This window comes from Cinclus cinclus, chromosome 2 (assembly GCF_963662255.1).
Source record: "Cinclus cinclus chromosome 2, bCinCin1.1, whole genome shotgun sequence".
Classification (NCBI taxonomy): Eukaryota; Metazoa; Chordata; class Aves; order Passeriformes; family Cinclidae; genus Cinclus; species Cinclus cinclus.
Genome location: NC_085047.1, coordinates 33,886,062 through 33,898,112, shown reverse-complemented (window position 1 = coordinate 33,898,112; position 12,051 = coordinate 33,886,062).

Sequence of the window (12,051 nt, the reverse complement as noted above, 5' to 3'; positions counted from 1 at the left end):
ATAGTTACTCAAAAGGTGGAAGCAAAGGGAAAACATGGTCTGACCTAGCCCACTTTTCACCTTACACTTTATTCTTTTCTCTAGAAAGAAGAAATTCACGGAGTATAATTCTGACTGTAGTCTGACATCCTTCCCCATATCTTATTTTTTTTTTTTTGCATCTTTTCCAAAGTTTCTTTTCCAAAATTTCATTTTAAATACCAAATATTTTTGCCTGTCTTGATTGCCCTATATTTCAGTAACTACAGTCTTCACTCTGCTTTTTAGCTCTTACGTCTCTCTGATTGCTTTATCTAAAATGTTTCTTCTGGAGCTTTCCTATAAGTAGAGGATCATGTAGGCTGGAAGGGACTTCAGATGATCTCCAACCCATATTTCTGCTAACAATTGGGTCCACATTGAATTGAGAACAGATTATTTAGGGATTCCTCCAGTTAGGCCTTCAAAATCTCAAAGGATGGAGATCCCACAATTTGGATTTTCTTCCCTTTAATCCAGATGGATCCTTCCCTGTCATGCATCACAACTTGGCTCTGTCTTCTTAAAAAACTTGCTCAGAAGTGCTGTAAGGCAGCTATGAAATTCCTGCTGAGTATCCGGGCTGAGCAAACCCAGCTCTCTCAGCCTTTCCTTGTACATCATGTGCTCCAACCTCCTGATCACTTTGGTGGCCTGTGTTGGACTCCCTGAAGTTTGTCAACAGCCTCCTTTTGTTGGGGGCCAGCTGGATGCAGAATTCCAGATGTAGCTGCAGTGCTGAGAAATAGAAAAAAAAAAGTGCTTCTCTGAAAAATTCATTTTCCCATTACTCCAAAACCTTTTTTTTTTTTTCCACCCTGGCTTCAAATCTGTTTGGGTTTTGTTGGTTTCTTTTTTGGTTGGGATTTTTTTTTTAATTGCTCCCTGAACAATGTAGTAGACATTTGCCCTAAAATGCATGATTGCTACTATTTACTTTATTTTCTTTTTACATTAATTTTCTCTCATTTCTCTTGCCATTATTTTTCTTCCCTTTTGGATTTTGCATTTTCTTCCAGGTTTTGGGTGTATTAGTATTAGTACTAGTATTATGATGTTTCCAGGACTTTTCTGTATCAACCTTTATACCTCTAAAATAGCCAACTTTGAAGTAGTTACAAGAACTATTCAGCATGAACCATCGTCTGCCTTCCAACAATCTTGTTTATTTCTGAGTACTTACTCTCTACGTTTAAACACCCTCAGCATTCTCCAACAAGCAGCATCCAATTCATAACATTTTTAATATGTTGAGAATATAAGCTTGTTTCCTCTTCAGATCCCTGGATCTAAAATAGTACCTTGTGGAAGGAGTTTCATGTGGAGTTGGCTATGGAAAATGTCAAGTTTCTTGATGAAAGCAGGAGGCTGTCCAGTTAAGAAAAGAGAATTCCAGCTTTCTACTCAGCAGAAGGCTTGGGGACTGCAGTTCCTAAGCAGACATGGGGTTTCAAGTGCTATGATTTCCCCCCACCAAAACACTCTTGAAGCAGGCAGGGAAGTAATTAGGCCTAGCATGTTTTAATTACTTTTTCCATCTTTTAATTTTTTTAAACTTCAGGGGTGCTGGAAACCAGTGTAATAAAGGGAAGTATCTTTTCCAGCAGCAGATCTTCTTCCATGTGTCCCCACATGGTAAACAGATGAGGAGGTAACCAAATACTTGCTGTGATTCTGCTTATTATTTTGTTCTTAGCTAAATTAAACACATAATGTATCTCCAAAGTTAAGATTAATGTGACTGTGAATGGCCTCAGGGTCAGAAGAATATCCCAGAAAATAAGAAGATTCTCGTATCTATTATCATTTTATAGATACATTTTTAGAATTGCAGCTTCCTAGTGAATGGGACAAATAAGAGACGCCTTCGGTGGTAAAACCGAATTTTGACCTCTCTATTCCATGATTTGTTTGATCTTAACTCAAGAGGAGTGAGTAGGAACACCTTGGGTAACAAAATGGCAAAAACACAATGCTGAGTTTTGATCTTTGTCTTTCGAACTTCACTTCTGTGCATCATCTTTGAGAGAAGGAGGCTGCACACCTTTGTAGTGGATACTTTCTGGTTGTGAAATCATGGTCAATATCTATTATTATAATGCTGAATCTGAAATTGTTAATTTCCTTTGGGTTTAATGAAGGACAGAGCCCAGAAGGAGTCTGTTTACCCATTCATTATTCTATCACCATATGTTCTCAAATTCCCTGTCTTTTTCTTTCCCATTTGGAAAACAACGATAAAAACCTTGCCAATTCTTGAGATCTGCAGCTGAAAATCTCTGAATATTGGTTAGATTTTGCCTATCACATCCTGCTGCCAAGGCAATGATCTAAGAAGAGAGGCAGCACCTTTGCATATGCTCTGAACATGTTTTGCTGGAAAAGATCCCCAGTTACTGGTAGTTCATCCCTCTGCCATTTTGTCCCATCTTCCACCATCTTGTCTCACAAAAGGCAATATGAGGAAAGAGAGCACTGGAGGAGAGAAATGTAGACAGGGAAAGCAAAAAGGTTAATTAACAAGTTAGAAAATTAAGTGGATGTTTTTGTTGCCTTTTCTCTTTCAAAGTAGGACACCTGTTAAGCTGTGAAGCTTAACAAGGAGCAAGCAGGGGGAAGAAACAACAGCTCTGTTCCTTTGTACTGTTCTTTCAGTATTCATCTTGAAATTTGAGTGGCTGCTGGAAAGAAACACTTCACTCTGTTCTTCCCTATTTCTTTGTGCCCCTGTTTGTCATCATCAGGGGAAGGGAGAATAAAGACTGAAAGAAAGGATGAAGAGCAATTGGAGATCACAGGGATGAAACCCTCAGACTGCACCTGCAAGACCAGATTGTGAACACTGGTTCATTTTCCTCACCAGTTTGGAGTAACAAAACACATACTCAGAGACAGAGTATAGTTGTATGTCTGAAAACCCTTTAAGTTTCTGGTATTTCCTAGGTTAGAAACTGATTCTTCCCCTTCCTTCCTGCAGTTTCAACACCTTTGCTTCTAGGTAACCAAAATAGCTGCCAACATGCCTGTATCTTACTTTTTCTGAAACAAATTTCCTGTGAATTACTTCTTGATATATCCTTACAAAAGGATCTTGGCAGGGATTAGAAAAAAAATGAGAGAAAGAAACAAAAAAAGTTGGTAAAGACGTTCTGGAAAAAAGTTTTGTAAAGCCTTTTATTGATAGCAAGGGCAATAAACACCTTGAGACTTAGGCTTATGTGGGAATAGAGACTGTGTATTCATTTCTCCCAGGCCGTCTTCCCCTCCACCTGTTCAGCTTCTCACATACATATTTTTTCAGTTTTTCCTATGGCTGCAGGAGGATAACAAACAGCTGAATTTTCAGGATTTGAACATAGTGCTTGTTCGTTGCAGAAGCCATAGAAATTCTTTCTCACCTCCATTATATCTTATTAGGGAAAGAGACTCAGTCATTACCAATATTAACCACACAAAAGCCTCTGGGGATCTGTGAAGTAAAGAAATACAAAATCCCCCCAAAAAGCAGGTCAGTGCCAGCACAAATTATATTTTTTGCAAAGGCTTTAGGAAGAAAGAAGGATACTCCTAACAAACAAACTTTATTCATTTCATTCCTCTTCTGTAATTGCACTCTCTTTTTATAGTCTGTCCCAAACCTTTCAAACACACAGGTTAGATAATGGTTCAGATTTTTAGAAAATTGTCTGTTTGTCTGTTGTCTTTGCAAACTGTTTTTCCAAGATTTTATCTCCACTGAGTTCTTGACAAAATATTAAACTCAATCCAAATTCTTCTGTAAACTTGGAGAGTGTGTTTAGCAAATTATTTGGCACACTTCTGTTTTCAAGCTGTCCCACTCATGAAGCAGCTGATCATCCTTTATTCCCTGATTAACAGAGGCCTATTGGGAAGATTTTGTTATGTGCTGCATTTAAAACTATGGAATCATTTGGGTTGGAAAAGACCTCTAAGATCATCCAGTCCAACGATTAACCTAAAACTAAATGTGTCATCCCACAACTAAACCTAAGCATCACATCTACGTGTCTTTTAAACGTCTCCAAGGCTGGTGAATCAACCTCTTCCCTGGGCAGCCTGTGCCAGTATAATAGTATTTAGCTCTGCTCCATTAGAAACAAACAAACAAACCCAAAGAAAGCACTTTAGCCCCACTCTTTGTAAATACTCTGTGTCATATTCCTGTTGGAATTCAGTCTGTAGTAGAGAGGGGCTGTATGGCAAAGGCCCTTGGACTGAGAGTTTTAAAGACAGCAAGGGCCCTCTTGTCCCTCCCCACCAGTTTCACATCACTGAAATTTCACTGGTTTCAGTGAAACTGTTCGTGATCTATGTCTCTTAATTTAGAAAAGGATGAGGACAGTAATTTCTAGCTCTGCACCAGGGTAGAAGCTTCAACAAAGTGTCCTGAATAGTAAAATAATGTATAGTTAAGTACTTCTGGAAGGATAATACATAGGCAGATACCATTACACTTCCTTGTAACTAATAAAAGCCTGATACTTCTGGTAAAATATGCTAATAGCCATTTGCCTCTGAGAAAAGCTTAGTTAAGAGAAATGATCCCTCTTAGTTCTTTGGTCAGATCATCTGGTAGCCCCTGAATTTCTTGTGATAAGAGCATGATTCAGAGAGACACACCTGCCTGTGCTTTTCAACAATAATTTCAGCAGAATTACTAAGTAGCTCAACTGCTTTGCTGGCTGGAGCAGGAGAAATCAAACCATCAGGTGAGGGATTCTGCTAAATCTAAATGTTCAGGATTGCATAAGATTTTCAGGAGATGGAAAAAAAGAAAAAAGATATTGCTGCAGCTCAGTTTCAGTTTGAAACTGGATGCAGCCTTGCATTTAGTAGAGTTAATTTCTAGTTTTCTTTGGTGTTAAGATGAGGACATAAAATCTTGCTGACTGTGTCCCATGTAGCCCAGTCTTAAACCATAGACATAAGTGGCAATAAAAGATGTTTAGTGGGATGGTGTGAGTGAAGCAACTATAATAGTCTCAAGCCTGCTGATATCTGTATACGGCCTAGATAGTATGTTATACTGAATCCAAAAATATAAGAGCACTCCTTAAGCCTTGAAAAAGGCTTAAAACTTCCACATGAAAGTACTATTTCAACTTTAAAGATGATGTATATAGACTAATTGATTTGTCCAGCAGAGAGGAGCAGAAACCAGGTGACCACCTCCATACTCCTGTTCTTTAACTCTAAGGAACAACGATGCAATTAAATTTGTCAATATGTAAAATAGACCACTTCATGATGCTCATCAGCTACGTTAGCTTCTTTAGGCTGCCCTGCCAGACTGTTTGGGTTGGTTATTTCAGTCACCCAAAAAAAAAAAATCACTTGCACCGGCACAGCTTAAATATTCAAAATAAATCATGAGTTTCTGTCATGTGGAAAGAAAAACTAATGATACAGTGAAAGGCAAGATTTCCGTAACTCTTACTTGCATCTTGCAAGTATTTCCAATTTGAAAGTCAAAGGGAGCCGTGTGGCTAAGTGCTACAAAGACAGCCTGCCTCCTTCTTGGCAGCCACAGCTCTGTCCTCCCACTGAGGAATCACCTATGTGATCTGCATCTGATTTCCTTGCTAACCTGCAAGGCAACTGGAGCCAAACAGGAGGAGATGCACCAACAGGACCTGAATATTTAGCAGCATGAGAAGGGGGAGTAATTGATTCCCATTTTGGGCATGCTGGTGTATCTCCTTTTTGCAGTCAGGAGGGAAATGGAGTTGAGTTACGCTAATATATTCATCAGCTGTTGGCTTCTCCAGAGGAGACTTTTAACCCTGTAAATATCTTAGAATCATGTAATCACATAATGTTTAGGTTGGAGAAAACCTCTAAGACCATCAAGTCCAACCATTAACCTGACACTGCCAAGTCTGCCACTAAACCATGTCCTAAAATGCCACACCCACCCATCTTTTAAAAATCGCCAGAGATGGTGACTCCACCACTTCTCTGGGCAGCCTGTTCCAGTGTTTGACAACCCTTTTGAAAAAGAAATTTTTTTCTAATAATTATGATCTTATTCTGAGGAGATTCAGGGCAACCCATAACATACGGAAATCTGTTTTTCCATCTGTATCAGGCTGGGCAAAAGTACACCTCAACAGTGGGATGATATTCTCTAATAGTAGATGATTAAATAATAACATGGTTGCTTGGATGCTTTTCTGGTGCATATAGCTGGCTTGGTGCCACCAGAGTTCCTTCATCTTTGTAAGGTGCGAACAAGAAGATGACCAAATATTCACTGCATGTAAAAAACTAATGCCAGAACTTGGTTCTACTCTCTGCAATATCATTTCAAGTAATGTCAAGCGGTTTCTTTGAAGGTGCACTCTCAATTTGTTTATTTTTTTATTCATTAAAGGAAAATCAGTTTCTAACTGTGTATTCTTTGTCCTGATTTCTTTAGTACCATTTGATTAAGAAAAAAAGCAAAAGTGTTTAAAGCTTATTTCAGTTCTTTTGAAAGCTCTGTACAGCAAGGGAGAAATACATTAAATCCCTGCTGTTGCAGGGAAGTCTAACCAGTCATGGGCTTTCCCAATCACTTGAGTTCTCTGCCAAGGATCATACTCTAGTTTTATAGTCTATCTGGTTGCACCAGGAAAAAAGAGAATAATAAGAATTACCAGGATTTATGCAATGCACAGATAAAAAGCAAAAAAAAATGGTTTAGGCTTCTTTTTTCAAAAATTATGATCACGTAATCTCACTGTTCTTGCGTGCATAATGTGGGACTCAGGGACATGGTTTGCTGGTGGACTTGGCAGTGTGGGGTTAATTGTTGGGCTTCATGATGTAAGAAATCTTTTCCAACAGAAATGGCTCCATGATTCTCCTTCTGCCAATGCCACTGCTACCTCTTCGCAGTCAAATCACAGTCCCAAAGGTTGTTTGGTCCTGCAGTGAAGGTGACCCTCTGAACAATCTAAGCCAGGGGGGCTCAGGAAGAGTTAGCCACTTGCAAGAGAGGTGTGGAATCTCGGGTTTCCACAGAGACCTTAAATTGTAACTCCAGCTGCAGTCTGCTTGTTTCTAGACACACCAATAACTGATTACAAGACACAACCCCATGGAAAAATATGCGTCTATAGATTTCTATTAAAATCAGCTGTCCTGGTCTTAATGCTGCAGTGGACCTCGTGGCAGGATGCACAGAAGCCATTGGGTTTGTTAAGCCTGTGGTTTTAATTTCTGGGAAACACAAACATCTGATAACTTCCTAGGGTGTTCTGAGTGATGAGAAATTAATTTTTGGTAAATGTTTTGCAATCCCAGGAGTTATACAGATGGGAAACCTTATCATTCGCAATGTAGGGCCCCCTGAAACAGAAAACCTTTCTGCCATTCTTAATTCATTTGCTAATTCAGCTCCATTGCAATTTCAAAATCAACATGTATTTATAAAACAACTTGAGTGACAATCAGGACTGCTAAGGACCTTCAGGTTAGCAATTAAGGAACTATTAGCAATGTGGATTTAGTCACTTAAGTTGTTTGTGGTTAGTGTTGGTTTTGTTAGGGTTTTTCTATGTTTTAATTCAGTGGATGTAAAACCAACACGTGTTTATCCATGAAAAGGGGAATTTGAGGCTCCTGCTTGAAAATGTAACATAGTGGCTTCAGGTCTTACTGACTGATTAAGCTCAGCTGCTGGAGGAGGCTGGATTATCATGTCACAGGGCTGCCTCTTCTAAGGTTCCTTGTAGGGACACAAGAGATTAAAAGAAAGGTGAGGAGTGGGCAATTTCGCTGCATTAAACCAGTCTGCTTTATTCATTATTCAAGTAGCTGTGTTGTCTGTGAAATTTTCAAGTAGTGATTTTCTGGGAGAAAAAAAAAATTCCTTCCATCTTTTCTATCTAATATTCCATTATAAACTGATATCCTTATTTCCTTTGATTTTAAAAAATAGATACATTCTTCCTTGCTTCTTTGGGGGTGAAGTGCACCTTACTCTGAAATACTCCTTTAGTACATTTACAAGTGATCAGATTTACCCTTAATGCTTCTACTGCTAAAAGGGTTTCCATCCATGGCAGGGAGGTTGGAAAGAGATGGTCTTTAAGGTCCCTTCTAACCTGAACCATTCTGTAATTCTGATTTTATTTTTTTTTTATCATTCAAGCTTGCTGCTGGTGAACAAGGGATGGTAATCAAGAAAGCTTGCCTTGAGGAGCCAAGGAGAGAGTCTCCAGAGCAGCAAGGACAATATAAATTGCAGCCTTGGGATCTGGGTTGGCAAAAGTTGTTGGCCTTTATGGAAAGAAATTAATTATTAATTAAAATACTATTGTCAGTGAAGGTCCTGTGCTACACTCAGACCCTGCCATGGGACAGGAGATCACCCAGCACCAGTAAGAAAGGTGTTAGGGGTTGTTTAACCTTTGCACACATGGGGTTCTGTAAGATTTGTCATTGCATGAACACCACTCATGTGAGGGTTTGGCGGCAAAGGGAGGGATTTGCCTTTTGGCAGTGTATTCAGAGCACCAGAGAATTCATCTTTCTGGTTATTGCACCATCAAAATGTCCTCCTGAGGCTCTAGGAAGACAACTATAGACATGTCTCCCTCTCGCACTCCCTTTGAGCTGTGACAGCTCATTTCACTTCTTCCTGAACTGGCAGCAAGCAGTGAGAAGAGGCTGACTTCCCCCATCACCCTTTTCTTTGATGAATTCCTTTCGGCCTTGAAAGACATCACCTTTGGGTGAAATGACCAGTAAAAGCATGGAATTATATTTCCATGCTCAGCCTTCATTAGATTCCAGCAGCTCATCTGTGCATTTAATGAAATTGAATCTGAGGTTAAAATTTATAAGAAAAAAGAAATGGTAGGAGGAAAAGCTACAGGAACACCATTTATTCAGAAATCCATTAAATTCTACAGACTTTATATAAAGAAAAGGCAAAGGTGGTTGGCTGCTGTGTGGATTTCAGTTCCACGGAGGTTGAGATGCTTGTAGAAGATTTCAGAGGGGAGGCTCCCATGAGCCTCCACATCCTCTGTATGGAGGGAAAACTGGGAGAGCAGAAATCATGAGTACAGCTGGGCACTGCAAACTCAAAGCACTTCCAAGTGGGCAATCTCTCATCCTGCTCAAAGCCAGCACTAACACACAGATCACTGCCAAAATCTCAAGAATAAATGGTAAGATAATGGAAAAGCACAGCCTGAGGTCTGTAAGGACTGGAGACTTTCTGAGAGCATCAAATGTGCTGTTGGGCCCACTTCAGAAATAATGCAAAGGCACATGATTAAATGTGTGCTGGAATCCCATGGATAACTTTAAGACCTTAAAGATGCCCCCATATCAAGAGCTTTCCATTGAAATCAGGATGACCATTTCTTTCTTGCCAAATCAGGACTCAGGCACTTTCAATGCAAGTCAAAAGCATCAAGGGCAAATGCCACCATTTGTATTTTCCTATTGGAAGTCAGACATTTAAGGGACAATATTTACTAAGGAAAACCAAAATATTAAATAGTGGTTCATAGACTTGCCTTGACTTGTGTCACTCATGCATTTTTTGGTTTTGCACATCTCAGGAAACACATGATGGTGCTTGTAACTCTCCCGTTCTCAGGCTGCAGATCTAACAAGGGAGCTTTTATTTATATCCCCCACTTTTCTTGAGATTTACAACCTGACATAGTAGAAACTATAACTTTGTCTGTGGTAATGCTTTATTTAACATTTGATTATGAAAAGCATTTTTTATTCAGAATGTTCCTATCTTTGCACTGATAACCACAGGGTGTTATCATCAATCTGCTTAGACAGTCCAGGAACCATTTGAGGAGTAGCACTATTTACCTTAGGAATATATGTATTCAACCCATGATCTCAACAGAGGCTCTCTCAAGCTTATGAGATGGCTTCCACACTATGAAATGAACATGGAAAATGTTGCAGGTGTTTGTTGTTTTATTTAATATTTTAATTTTTGTTTATACAATAGATGATGTATATAACATAATATATATGGTATATTGCATGTTACATATTATATTCTGGACACCTAGATAGGCCATTATTCCAGCTGTTTTTGAAGGAGCACAGCCAACTAAAATTACATTGCAAGAAAGAATTTTTAAAACCTAACTGTAAAAATGCCAGTTTAAATGTTTACCTTCTTTGGTATTGAATGAACTTGGAAAAGAAAGATGAAATAAATAAATTTAAAAAAAACAATTAAAGAACCTTTTTTGTGCTTCATAGTCAACTTATTTTTCAGATTTCTAGAAGTGAGAAACCTGGCTTTCTTACATTCCAGACAAGGGCTACTTAAATAACAACTGCGTCTATTTTCATGGGAACTTTTGTTCTTTTTCTATTTTAATAATTTATAAATCTTACTAAATATGTCAATAAAGGTTTATTGAAACTGAAATTTTCTGTTCAGCAGCCCTTCAGAGCAGGGTAGAACCACACAGAACAGACTATCTAAAGCATCTCCTCTTTTCTATTTCCCATTTCACAGGGTGCCCTGTTACAGGAAATTGAAATGAAATTTTGTTACGTATAATTTTTTTCAGTGTAGGCATGTTTTAAGACACAAGCAGAAATATTTTCTTTGCTATCTTATTCACTAGAACTTGTTTACAAGATGGAAACAAAATAATTAGGTGATGAGTCTATCCATAATCTTTGAAGGGAGAAAATAGAAAAGGTATAAAACCTCTCAGCAGTTCTGTGGTTTGGGAAAAAAACCCAACAATAATCACACACAAACAATGCTAAAGCTAAATTCCTTTTAAATCTTTAAAGAGATCCTGAGCAACCTTTCCAACTACAGCGAGAAATGCTGCAGAACAAATCTTCATTGGGCTCCTCTTCATAAAAGTTGAGATTGAATACAATTCCCTGAGAAGCTGTAGAGGCAAGGGCAAAGCAATTCAACAGCAGCACATACATTTTTAGAAGCTTTTTACAGTCCTGGCCATTCTGACCTCTGCAATGGTCTTGCAGTTGTTTAGGATAGAGGAGGTTTCTTTTTTATTTTTTTTTCTACCTCACATATCTGTGTACACGACATGCTGCTTTCCTCTGTTCTGAGTCATCTTTTTCCAAAGGATTTCCTTTGTCCTGTAGAAACCTGGGGGCTGTGAAGAAAAAAAGTCTTGACAAAATCAAGTGCAGCCACTTTCAGGTCAGTTATGTGGGTACCATCAGCTCACATAGTGCAGACAAGTCCCCACAATTCTTTTGAGGGCACAGAAATACTTGCTGCTATTATTTCTCCCAGTTTTTCCAGGTCAGATTCCAACCAATGCCAGAGTCTCCAAGACAAACTCCTTTGCACATGGATCATGGAAGACTGTTCTCATCACTTTGTGACCTAATAGATTAAAATGGCACAGGGGTTAAATGACCTGGCAGAGGCTCTACTGGACATAGTGTCAGAGTATTAAATAAATCCTGCAGCTCAAGGCACAGGCTGCTCAGCACTTTTTCTGCTACCTCTGGTGATGGTCACTGTGAGGGGGATGATAATGCTCATTGGACTAACCCAGCTCTTCCTAAAACTTCCAGCTACATATTGTGGCTGGAGACTTGACATAACCACTCTGCCTTGCTTGACTTATCTCCACCACTTAAGGATAAACATCTAACAGTAGGTGCAAGAGCCTGGAGGCAGGAACCTGCTGTTTTGTGTGGTTAGACTTTAAAGTAGCCTGAATACTTCGGGGTACTGTAGCTGAGGCTTTGAGAGATGCCTGTGGCAATTAGTCATCCAGATGCCATTGAAAGTCAATGAGAACTGGGTGAAATTCTGAGAATGGGTGAGCAGCCAAATGCTACCATATGGTCATAAGCTTTTCCTCAGTCTAGCACAGTGATCAGTATAAAATAGCAGGGAAGTGAGGCTTCAGACTGTGAATAGCAATTGAGATAAGCATAATAAGTACAAAAGCAAGAGCCTTGCTGCCTTGCTCTAACTGACATAGCAGACACTGTGACATTAGCAGGGTAATTCACTCCTGAAGGTTGTGAGTT